This window comes from Triticum urartu, chromosome 2A (assembly GCF_056163025.1).
Source record: "Triticum urartu cultivar PI428250 chromosome 2A, HENAU_Tu73, whole genome shotgun sequence".
NCBI lineage: Eukaryota > Viridiplantae > Streptophyta > Magnoliopsida > Poales > Poaceae > Triticum > Triticum urartu.
Window position 1 is genome coordinate 652,221,890 of NC_141874.1, and position 11,652 is coordinate 652,233,541.

Sequence of the window (11,652 nt, forward strand, 5' to 3'; positions counted from 1 at the left end):
AGTCGTCACCACGCCGTCATGCTGACGGAACTCTTCCCCGACACTTTGCTGGATCGGAGTCCAGGGATCGTCATCGAGCTGAACGTGTGCTAGAACTCGGAGGTGCCGTAGTTTCGGTGCTTGATCGATCGGGCCTGAACACGTACGACTACATCAACCGCGTTATCATAATGCTTCCAGTGTCGGTCTACGAGGGTACGTAGATTACACTCTCCCCTCTTGTTGCTATGCATCACCATGATCTTGCGTATGCGTAGGAATTTTTTTGAAATTACTACGTTCCCCAACAGGTAGTACAAGAGTAGATCTACCACGAGATCAGAGAGGCTAAACCCTAAAAGCTAGCCTATGGTATGATTGTTCTTCGTCCTACGGACTAAAACTCTCTGGTTTATATAGACACCGGAGAGGGCTAGGGTTACACAGAGTCGGTTACAATGGTAGGAGATCTACATATCCGTATCACCAAGCTTGCCTTCCACGCCAAGGAAAGTCCCTTCCAGACACGGGACGAAGTCTTCAATCTTGTATCTTCATAGTCCAGGAGTCCGGCCGAAGGTATAGTCCGGCCATCCGGACACCCCCTAATCCAGGACTCCCTCAAACACTTTGTGTGCTACCAAACGTGACAACGTAACTGGGTGATTATAAAGGTGCTCTACAGGTGTCTCCGAAGGTACTTGTTGAGTTGGCGTATTTTGAGATTAGGATTTGTCACTCCGATCGTCGGAGAGGTATCTCTGGGCCCACTCGGTAATACACATCAGTATAAGCCTTGCAAGCATTGTAACTAATGAGTTAGTTGTGGGATGATGTATTACGGAACGAGTAAATAGACTTGCCGGTAACGAGATTGAACTAGGTATTGAGATACCGACGATCTAATCTCGGGCAAGTAACATACCGATGACAAAGGGAACAATGTATGTTGTTATGCGATTTGACCGATAAAGATCTTCGTAGAATATGTGGGAGCGAATATGAGCATCCAGGTTCCTCTATTGGTTATTGACCAGGACGTGTCTCGGTCATGTCTACATAGTTCTCGAACCCGTAGGGTCCGCACGCTTAAAGTTCGATGTCGGTTATAATAAGAGTTTAATGTGTTTTGATGTACTGAAGGTAGTTCGGAGTCCCGGATGTGATCACGGACATGACGAGGAGTCTCTAAATGGCCGAGATGTAAAGATCGATATATTGGACGACTATGTTCGGACACCGGGATGGTTCCGGGGAGTTTCGGGCATATACCGGAGTACCGGGGGGTTACCGGAACCCCCCGGGGAGACTAATGGGCCTATTGGGCCCTAGTGGAGAAGAGGAGGGGCGGCCAAGGGCAGCCGCGTGCCCCCTCCCCCCAGTCCGAATTGGACAAGGAGGGGGGGGGGGCGGCGCCCCCATTTCCTTTCCCCCTCTCTCTCCTTCCCTCTCCTCTCCTACTCCCACATGGAAGGGGGGAGTCCTACTCCCGGTGGGAGTAGGACTCCTCATGGGGCGCGCCTAGGGTGGCCGGCCCCCTCCCCCTCCTCCACTCCTTTATATACAGGGAGGGAGGCACCCCTTGGAGACACAACAATTGATGATTGATCTTTTAGCCGTGTGCGGTGCCCCCTCCACCATAATCCACCTCTGTCATATCGTAGCAGTGCTTAGGCGAAGCCCTGCGTTGGTAGCATCATCATCACCGTCATCATGCTGTCGTGTTGATGGAACTCTCCCTCGAAGCTCTGCTAGATCGGAGTTCGTGGGATGTCATCGAGATGAACGTGTGCTGAACTCGGAGGTGCCGTGCGTTCGGTACTTGGATCGGTCGGATCGTGAAGACGTACGACTACATCAACCGTGTTGTGCTAACGCTTCCGCTTTTGGTCTACAAGGGTACGTGGACACACTCTCTCCTCTCATTGCTATGCATCACCATGATCCTGCGTGCATAGGAATTTTTTTGAAATTACTACGTTCCCCAATAGTGGCATCAGAGCCAGGTTTATGAGTAGATGTTATATGCACGAGTAGAGCACAAGTGAGTTGTGGACGATACAAGTCATACTGCTTACCAGCATGTCATACTTTGGTTCGGCGGTATTGTTGGATGAAGCGGCCCGGACCGACATTACGCGTACTGTCGTGGAATTGTCACAGCAGATGTCCTTAGTGTCAGGACTTAGTCGCGAGGCCAACACATCTATGTGGTAGCTTGAGAGGGGTTGAGCAGGACGAGAGACGCGATGTTTTACCCAGGTTCGGCCCCTCACGGTGGAGGTAAAAGCCTACATCCTGCTTCATTGATATTGATGATGATCATCATGGTTACAAGAGTGCTCTATCTCGAGAGCTATTGTCTAAACCTAACTTGTCCAACTTGTGAAACTTGTCCATCTTGTCCCTTTTGGGGAGCCCTGCCCCTCCTTATATATGTTGGAGGGGCGGGTTACACGTAGAGTCCTATTAGGATTAGGACTAGTATATCTCTAATACAAACCGGATACAAGTCCAGGTCTTAACTCCTTGTAAGATAAATGTTCCTCATGCCTTTCCTCTTAAACCGGCCCACCATTGACATAAACCGGCCTTCTGGGCCTTGGGCCTTGTCATTCATCTGACCCGTCCACCGGGTCACAAGTGTGTCATAATGTTCTGGCGGGTTGCTTGTAAACCGCCAGGTCAGGGCAGGTCGCCAGTGAATCGCCAAGTGTAAACCGGGTCTCAAGTAAACCGCCAAGTCCAGCCGGGTCACCAATGAGTCTTCAGGCTCGTGAATCGTCATACCAGTGAACCGCCAGACACGTAAATCACCAATCCTCTGGCGGTTTACCAATGAAACGCCTAGTCCGGCCGGGTTATACTTCCGGCCGGTTTACACCGCGGGGTATATCCCCGACATTAGCCCCCAAGTTTAGCTTGGATTTATCCATGGTAAACTTATGCTGCAAAATAAGCAGAAGAACAAATTTGACAGGTTATGCTCCGGGTTAAGAATTCTTGTAAACCGGTACCTGATGATCCTTAAGTCCTTGTCATTTCCTCCTTCTAGAAAATCCGGGTTAACAAGCCAGCTTCATACTCAATTTGTTGACATTGGTTTCTCGCAGAGAAACATTGTGAAGAATAATCCACTTGAGTCGGCTTCCAAAGCGCCGGTTTAAGAAATATGGGTCTTGAAATACTTATTTGATCTTCAGCCGGTTTAAGAATGTAGAACTTGTCGGTTTGAGAATGTAGAACTGTGCCGGTTTAAGACTTAAACTCGCTGGTTTATCATTGCCGGTTTACAAATATTGATGGCACCAGGTCATAATTGTAGTTAGCATGAAGCTTGAAAATATACCTCTTATATGCCTATCACTTGTAGCCCCCAAGTCTTAAGAAGGTAGCATAGCAACAACTTAAGACTTGCTTCAATATGAATATCACAATCTTGAAGAAATCCAGGTTGTTCATCTCAATCACTAGTCATAATTGAGTATTCCACATATGTAGCCCCCAAGTGCCGGGTTGTCATGCTTGCAGCAACCTAGGACTTGTAATTGCTTGATGCTCATAGAAACTTCAACCAGTGTAGCCCCCAAGGGCCGGGTCATTATGCAATAATGAGCAGGGACTTTGTAAATATAATCTTGTAAACTTTGGACAGCAAGGTGTAGTCCCCAAGGGCCGTCTCAGTAAGATAATATTGAGTTGGGACTTGATATATTCTTCAATAAAAATAACATCATATGATGTAACCCCCATCATGGGGCTTGAATTCACGTCCACAAGGTTAAGAGCCTTGTGCTTTACCAACTGAGCAGTGGACCCTTCAATGTAATGGATAAAAAGCTTTGTACCTTAAATTGTTGACAGAGGCAATTGGTAGCCCCCAAGGGCTGGCTCATTACAATGTGATGAGTCGGGTCTTCAATAAGGTGAGCAAAAAATGACTTTGCATTAGCCCCCAAGTGTCATGGTGCGTGCTTGCAGCGACATGAGACTTGTGTATTTGATGTAATTTCAATTTGAATAATGTAGCCCCCAAGTGCCGGGTTGTAAGCCTGCAGTAACTCGGGACTATTCTTTCCATTGTAGAATAAATCATATCCTTTGATAAAATAATAGACATTGCGCTAAAGAGACTTTGAAAACTTCAATCATAATACTGGTTATTGATAACCATAATAAAAATCCAGCCATGTTGGCTATTTGAAGATTTGAATAATATAATCCAATGATTTATGAGCGCATGATTCCAATGATGCAATCCAAATATATACTGGCGACTTATAGTCAAAAGCCAGGCCGGTTTAACAAACACCGGATAATTTCTCATCATATACTGGCGACTTATTGTCTTAAAGCCAGGCCGGTTTAATAAACACCGGATAATTTATCATCATACTGGCGACTTATAGTCAAAAGCCAGGCCGGTTTAATAAACACCGGTGATTTATAATCATGCTTTATTCAACCTGTTTCTGCATACAACAAGTTTAAAGTGTCCTGGCGGTTTACCGCCGGACGGGTCATAATGCCCAACATATAACCTGGGTTTATAACCAAGGTTGCACTTAAGAATAATCAAATATAAAATATATCATACCTGTGACATTGAATCACATCATTGGTTTTACCAACTTTTTGTAGTAAGGGTGATAATCCCAATCTTGAGTACTGATAACTCTTTCCATATTGTGCCAGTTTATGATAAAACCGTACCGGGTTATGATAGACACTGGATTATCCATATATAATACTGGCGACTTGTAGTCAAACCGGACCGGGTTAATAATCGTCAGATTATAATTGGTCATTTACTGACAACTTGTAGTTGAAAGTCAAGCCGGGTAACGAACACCGGATTACTCCATGATAAGATGGTAACATAAAATCAAACCGGGCAGATAGTCTCCGGATTAAGATTTGACCGTGTTCCGCCAATTTGTAATTGACAGTCGAACCGGATTTAACAATGTCAGTTTAAATACGCAACAGAAATAAAAGGAAATATTTATCAAAGCAAATTCCAAGCAAAGGGAATGATAAAACCACTTGCAAAAAGAGGATATTGAGGCGATCAAATGGCGTTACCATGGTCAGACACGACCAAGCCCCCGATAGGCGTAGCTATGGTTCAAGTCAGCCAGGTCCCCAAATGAAACAATGGCATTATGCCGATCAAAAGGCGTGGCAATGGTTCGGGTTCGACCAAGCCCCCAAGTGATTCTGTGGCCTTAGGCCGATCAAGAGGCGTGACTATGGTTCAGACGTGACCACAAGTCCCCAAGTGATGCATTGGCATTACGCCGGTCAAGAGGTGTAGCAATGGTTCGGGTTCGACCAAAGCCCCCAAGTGATGCTGTGGCACTAGGACGATCAAGAGGCGTGACTATGGTTTAGACATGACCACAAGTCCCCAAGTGATGTTGTGGCTTTCCACCTACCAAATGGCGTTGCTATGGTTCGGACGCGACCAAGCCCCCAAGTGATATTGTGGCATTGCGCCGATCAAGAGGTGTGACTATGGTTCGGATACGACCAAAGCCCCCAAGTGATCAAGAATATGATAAGCCAATTAAGGCATGATACCCATGTTTGAACCGCGCATCATGGCAGCAGGTCCTCTTTGGCACCCTTTAATTTTTTGCAAGAGATAAATCCTTCTTGAACCGGATGTTAAACCGGATATTGAGAGCTTCAAAGCTTCATGGAATACATCTTTCCATTGAACCGGATTGTAAACCAGAATACTTTCTGATGACCCAGAAATTTTCTGACGGCCTCTTAAACTCGAACTTGCGTAGGCCCCACGGTGGGCGCTAACTTCTAATGGTAAACTTCTCGATCCGTGAAAAGCTCCCTTCAAGAACTCAACACCACCGTGCGCAGGCCCCACGGTGGGCGCCAACTATCGTGGAATTGTCATGGCAGATGTCCTTAGTGTCAGGACTTAGTCGCGAGGCCAACGCATCTATGTGGTAGCTTGAGAGGGGTTGAGCGGGATGAGAGACGCGATGTTTTACCCAGGTTCGGCCCCTCACGGTGGAGGTAAAAGCCTACATCCTGCTTCATTGATATTGATGATGATGATTATGGTTACAAGAGTGCTCTATCTCGAGAGCTATTGTCTAAACCTAACTTGTCCAACTTGTGAAACTTGTCCATCTTGTCCCTTTTGGGGAGCCCTGCCCCTCCTTATATATGTTGGAGGGGCGGGTTACATGTAGAGTCCTATTAGGATTAGGACTAGTATATCTCTAATACAAACCGGATACAAGTCCAGGTCTTAACTCCTTGTAAGATAAATGTTCCTCATGCCTTTCCTCTTAAACCGGCCCACCATTGACATAAACCGACCTTCTGGGCCTTGGGCCTTGTCATTCATCTGACCCGTCCGCCGGGTCACAAGTGTGTCATAATGTTCCGGCGGGTTGCTTGTAAACCGTCAGGTCAGGGCAGGTCGCCAGTGAATCGCCAAGTGTAAACCGGGTCTCAAGTAAACCGCCAAGTCCAGCCGGGTCACCAATGAGTCTTCAGGCTCGTGAATCGTCATACCAGTGAACCGCCAGACACATAAATCGCCAATCCTCTGGCGGTTTACCAATGAAACGCCTAGTCCGGCCGGGTTATACTTCCAGCCGGTTTACGTCGCGGGGTATATCCCCGACACGTACGCTTACGCGAGACTGGTTCTACCAATGTGCTTTGCACATAGGTGGCTGGCGAGTGTCAGTTTCTCCAACTTTAGTTGAACGGAGTATGCTTACGCCCGATCCTTGAGAAGGTTAAAACAACACTAACTTGACGAACTATCGTTGTGGTTTTGATGCGTAGGTAAGAACGGTTCTTGATCATCCCGTAGCAGCCATGTAAAACTTGCAACAACAAAGTAGAGGACGTCTAACTTGTTTTTATAGGGCATGTTGTGATGTGATATGGTCAAGACATGATGCTATATTTATTGTATGAGATGATCATGTTTTCTAACGGAGTTATCGCTAACTGGCAGGAGCCATATGGTTGTCGCTTTATTGTATGCAATGCAATTGCCTTGTAATTACTTTAGTTTATCACTAAGGGGTAGCGATATTCGTAGAAGCAATAGTTGGCGAGACGACAACGATGCTACAATGGAGCTCAAGGTGTCGCGCCTCACCCCGGGCATAAAAACCGAAGACCGAACCCGAAAAGGCCGAACTAAATAAGACCGAATAAAAAACGGTCTACACTACTGTTTGACCGAACTAGTTACGGTCTGATCGGTCATCTGATGTTGTGGACTGAATAGCCCGTATAGACCGAATTTAGAAAAACCCATACGTAGGAGTAGTACGTACATGCTACAGCCCATGTGGCCAGCCCAAGGTCACAAGCGAGATAACACACAAGCACATCTCGTCCTCACCTCACGATGCAATCGATTCACAGAACCTAGCTGCCGCCCGCTTTGCCCAATTCCTATTTTCTCTCCCACCACGAACCCTAGCCGCCGTCCCTCGCTATGGCGCGATGCCGTGAGCCGTCAGCCGTGACCGAGGAGCGCCTCGCGCCTCTGGCTGATGAGCGACGAGGACTGGCGCCCCGAGCTGCTGCCCTGACCAGTGATGACGAGCCGACCACCATCCGCGACCACCGTTCCCCTTGCGTCGCGCCGCCAAGCCCGACTCTCTTTCGTCGCTCCACTGCCAGTGACGGGGACATCCGCCGACGGTGCTCCATCTCCTAGCTGCTGCAGTTCGTCACCACCTCTCGTCCTCTTCGAGGTTGTTGCCGGTCGCCGCCCACTATTCTTCCGGTGTTGTAGCTTGCAGCTGAATCCTGAAGGTGAGCAAGATACTTCATCTCTCCATGTGCATATGTGATGTCTAGATTGTTATTCTTTTATCTGAATCAATTATATTGTTCAAGTTCTGCAATGTTCAAATTAAGGTAGATATAGTGGCTTGCCTTTTTTGGCTTGTATATATTCACGACAGATTCATGCCATGCTGCTTGATGTACTAACTAGGCTATAAGTAGTATCTTTTTGTTAGTTTGTATGTTCTTGTGTACCATTAGATGAAGAAATGGTTCAGTAAGGAGTAACCTGTTTTTTTGTAGATGCTTTCTATACCGGAATCTGAACATGATGAGGGATTGAAGGACAAAGATGATGCATTTATGAGTGTAGATGCAGAGGCAGATGCAGAAGCAGCGGCTGCAGAAGCAGGAGACGAATCATTCTTACATAGCATCATTGAAGATGAAGATGCCGAAGCAAAAGTTGGTGAAGGTGCCAATCGAGAAGCTGCTCAAGATGACAAGCCAAAAGGACGGAAGCAAATGGCATCAAGATCACAAATCTGGGAGCATTTTACCAAAGTTTTTGATGACAAGGGGTTAGTAAAGGAAGGAAAATGCAAGTATTGTGACCGACCAATTCAAACTACTACATCAATCAATGGGACAACAACAATTCGTAGGCACTTTGGTACATGCAAGCGCAATCCGAATAACAAAATGGATCCAAACCAGACCACTTTGCAAGCAACTCCAGGAGATGGCATCACTACTTGGAGATATGATGCAGAAAAAGTTAGGAAGGCATTCGCTGTGATGGTCATAGAGGATGAACTGACTTTTGCATTTGGTGAGAAATCTGGATTTAGAAAGTTCATTTCAGTCGTTTGCCCCCGCTTTAGTCCATCGTCAAGAAGAACTTGTACCAGGGACACTGTCAAAATCTATCTAGATGAGAAATCCAAGTTGAAAAAGTTTTTCAAAGAGAATTGTGGAAGTGTGTGTGTTACCACTGATTGTTGGACTTCTCAGCAGCAAGATGGCTATATGGTAGTGACTGCGCACTTCATTGATGAAGACTGGAAGTATCATAAGAAAATTATTGATTTCATTATGGTGAAGGGCCACAAAGGGAAGGATCTTGGGAAGTACTTGCAGAGATGTTTGATGGAATGGGGGCTAGGGAGAGTTATGACAGTCACCGTGGATAATGCAAGCAATAATGATGGCTGCATTGTTCACTTGAGAAAGTGCATGGTTGAGGCCCAAACTAGCATAGCTGCTGGAAAGTTTTTGCATATGAGATGTGCGGCACATATTGTCAACCTTATTGTACAAGATGGCCTAAAAGAAGTTGAACTTTCAATCAAATGTGTCCGAGCTGCTATGCGATACATCAAGAATGGGACTTCTCGGTTGGTAAAATTCAAAGAGCTAGCATTGGAAGAAAAAGTTAAGAGCAAGGCATTCTTGAACCTAGATGTATGCACTCGGTGGAACTCAACTTACATAATGTTGAAGGCTGCCATCACCTACGCGAAGGTGTTTACAAGGTACTGTGAGGATGACCCATTGTATGCGTTGGACTTGTCTGAAGAAAAAGGAGGATTTGGGTATCCAGATGAGATGGATTGGGAAAATGCTAGGAAAATGGCTGCCTTTCTTGGTCATTTTTATGATCTTACTGTTCGCGTGTCATCCTCACTTCATGTCACTTCCAACAACTTTCTTTTCGAGGTTGGCAATATACACATATTGGTTCAAAATTGGATGAGCAGTACAGATCCTTTGCAAAAAGCTATGCCAGAGAGGATGAAAGAAAAGTTTGACAAATACTGGGGGTCTTGGCATGAGAATGAAAAGGTGAAGGAGAAGGGTCCTATTGTAAATGAAAGAGGGAAAGGGAAGAAGAAGGAGAAGGAGGCGAAGGAGGAGAAGGAGAAGGAAAATCTCAACTTGCTCATTTTTATTGCTGCAGCTCTTGATCCAAGGTATAAGCTTTCTGATTTCACTAGGCTCACTACTTTGGAAATATTTGGTGTTTAGTCTGGAGAGAAGGTGTGGTATGCTGTTAACAAATGTGTTCGCGAGTTGTTTGAAGAATACTGAGTAAGATTGACTACACCAGAACCAACAACACCAGCCATTAGCCAAGTAACAATAGGAGGAGGAGCAAGTATGATGAAGGAACTAATTGCAAGTAGGTTGAGGCAAAATAATAGTGGAGGAAGTGCAAGTAGTAAATCTGAGCTTGAAAAATACCTTGCCAAAGACTCTGAAGACCCTGACAAAAAAATTGGTATCCTAGGATGGTGGAAAGAGAATTCATCTAGGTTTTCAATCTTGGCAAATATGGCTCGTGATATTCTTGCTATCCCCATTACAACTGTGGCTTCCGAGTCTGCCTTTAGCACAAGTGGACGCATACTCGATGACTTTAGGACATCTCTAACTCCGTTTATGGTGCAAGCTTTAGTTTGTACGCAAGACTGGCTGAGAAGGTCAACAGATCCGGTCGACATCAAGGAGAACTTGGAAGAATTAGAAGTGCTAGAAAAAGGTAAAACAATCAGCCAACTTGTCAATACATTTGTTTTTTATTGTAGAGATATTAATATGCATGACATGCATCAGTACCAAACCAATGTATGGAGAACTTTATATGCATGACTTGACAAACTTCTTCATTAACTAGACCTAGCTAGTAGATCTCAACAAAAGCACATTGCATTTGTCACTATCAGTATATCACCATAGCTAGCAGATTATGAAGTTTGATTGAATACTTGACTTGTTGTAGAGTTGATTGAAGAATTTGGTGACAAGGTGAAGGGAAAGCGGAAGTTCAATGGTGTTGTTGTTGCTTCTTCCATGGCCAAGTCAAACAAGTGTGCAAGTCGACCAACAAACTGACATCCACGTCTACTCATGGCTGAACTAAAATCATGTTGAATGTATGCTGTTTTAGTTATCATCTTTTGATTTTGATTTGTGACTCGAGACTTGAGAATTGAGAACTGGGAGTGAGAGTGTGAGACCTTAATGTTTGTTGTTTGCTGCTGAATTGAAAGCATGTACTAAACTTGATTTGTTTCATGTCAAGTTCTATGTTGTCAAGTACTAAGTGGTGATGGTGTTTGCTGCTTGTCGACTCCATGGGCTGATCCGCTGATGTTACTTGATCTTCTTACTTTCTGGTGTCAAATATAAATGAGTATGCATGCGTGAATCTTGTTGCTGGTGAAGTGGTGATTATATATACTGCTAATTTTCTATTTAAAGATTCTCATATGGTGTACTGTATTCCATCCAGATTGCATACAAGTGTTACTTGTTTGAAATTTTCTTATGTACACGTGCGCCAGTATACATACATATGTTATCTTCGTACACACAGCTTTGTGCACACATGTACCTCTTTACTCTATGTAGTTTGTATACAATTGGTACTGGAAGTAACATAAATCTGGGTTCTAGCAATTAATTTGGTCTGTTTGGTCAGGACCGAAGACCGAATAGTAAAGACCGAAGACCGAATAGTGAATAACCAAAAAGACCGAAATTATATCGGTCTTCAATTATGGGAGACCGAAATTTTGAAACACCGAAAATACCGGACCGAACAAACCGAAAAGACCGAACGCCCGGGGCTGGTCACGCCGGTGACGATGGTGATCATGACGGTGCTTCGGAGATGGAGATCACAAGCACAAGATGATGATGGCCATATCATATCACTTATATTGATTGCATGTGATGTTTATCTTTTATGCATCTTATTTTGCTTTGATTGACGGTAGCATTATAAGATGATCTCTCACTAAATTTCAAGGTAAAAGTGTTCTCCCTGAGTATGCACCGTTGCCAAAGTTCGTCGTGCCGAGACACCACGTGATGATC

General features: G+C 45.0%; 1 pseudogene; it reads left to right on the top strand.

Moving 5' to 3' along the window:
- Positions 1-8,073: 8,073 nt before the first annotated feature.
- Positions 8,074-10,665, top strand: LOC125533887 (zinc finger BED domain-containing protein RICESLEEPER 2-like; annotated as a pseudogene).
- The last annotated feature ends 987 nt before the right edge of the window (positions 10,666-11,652 follow it).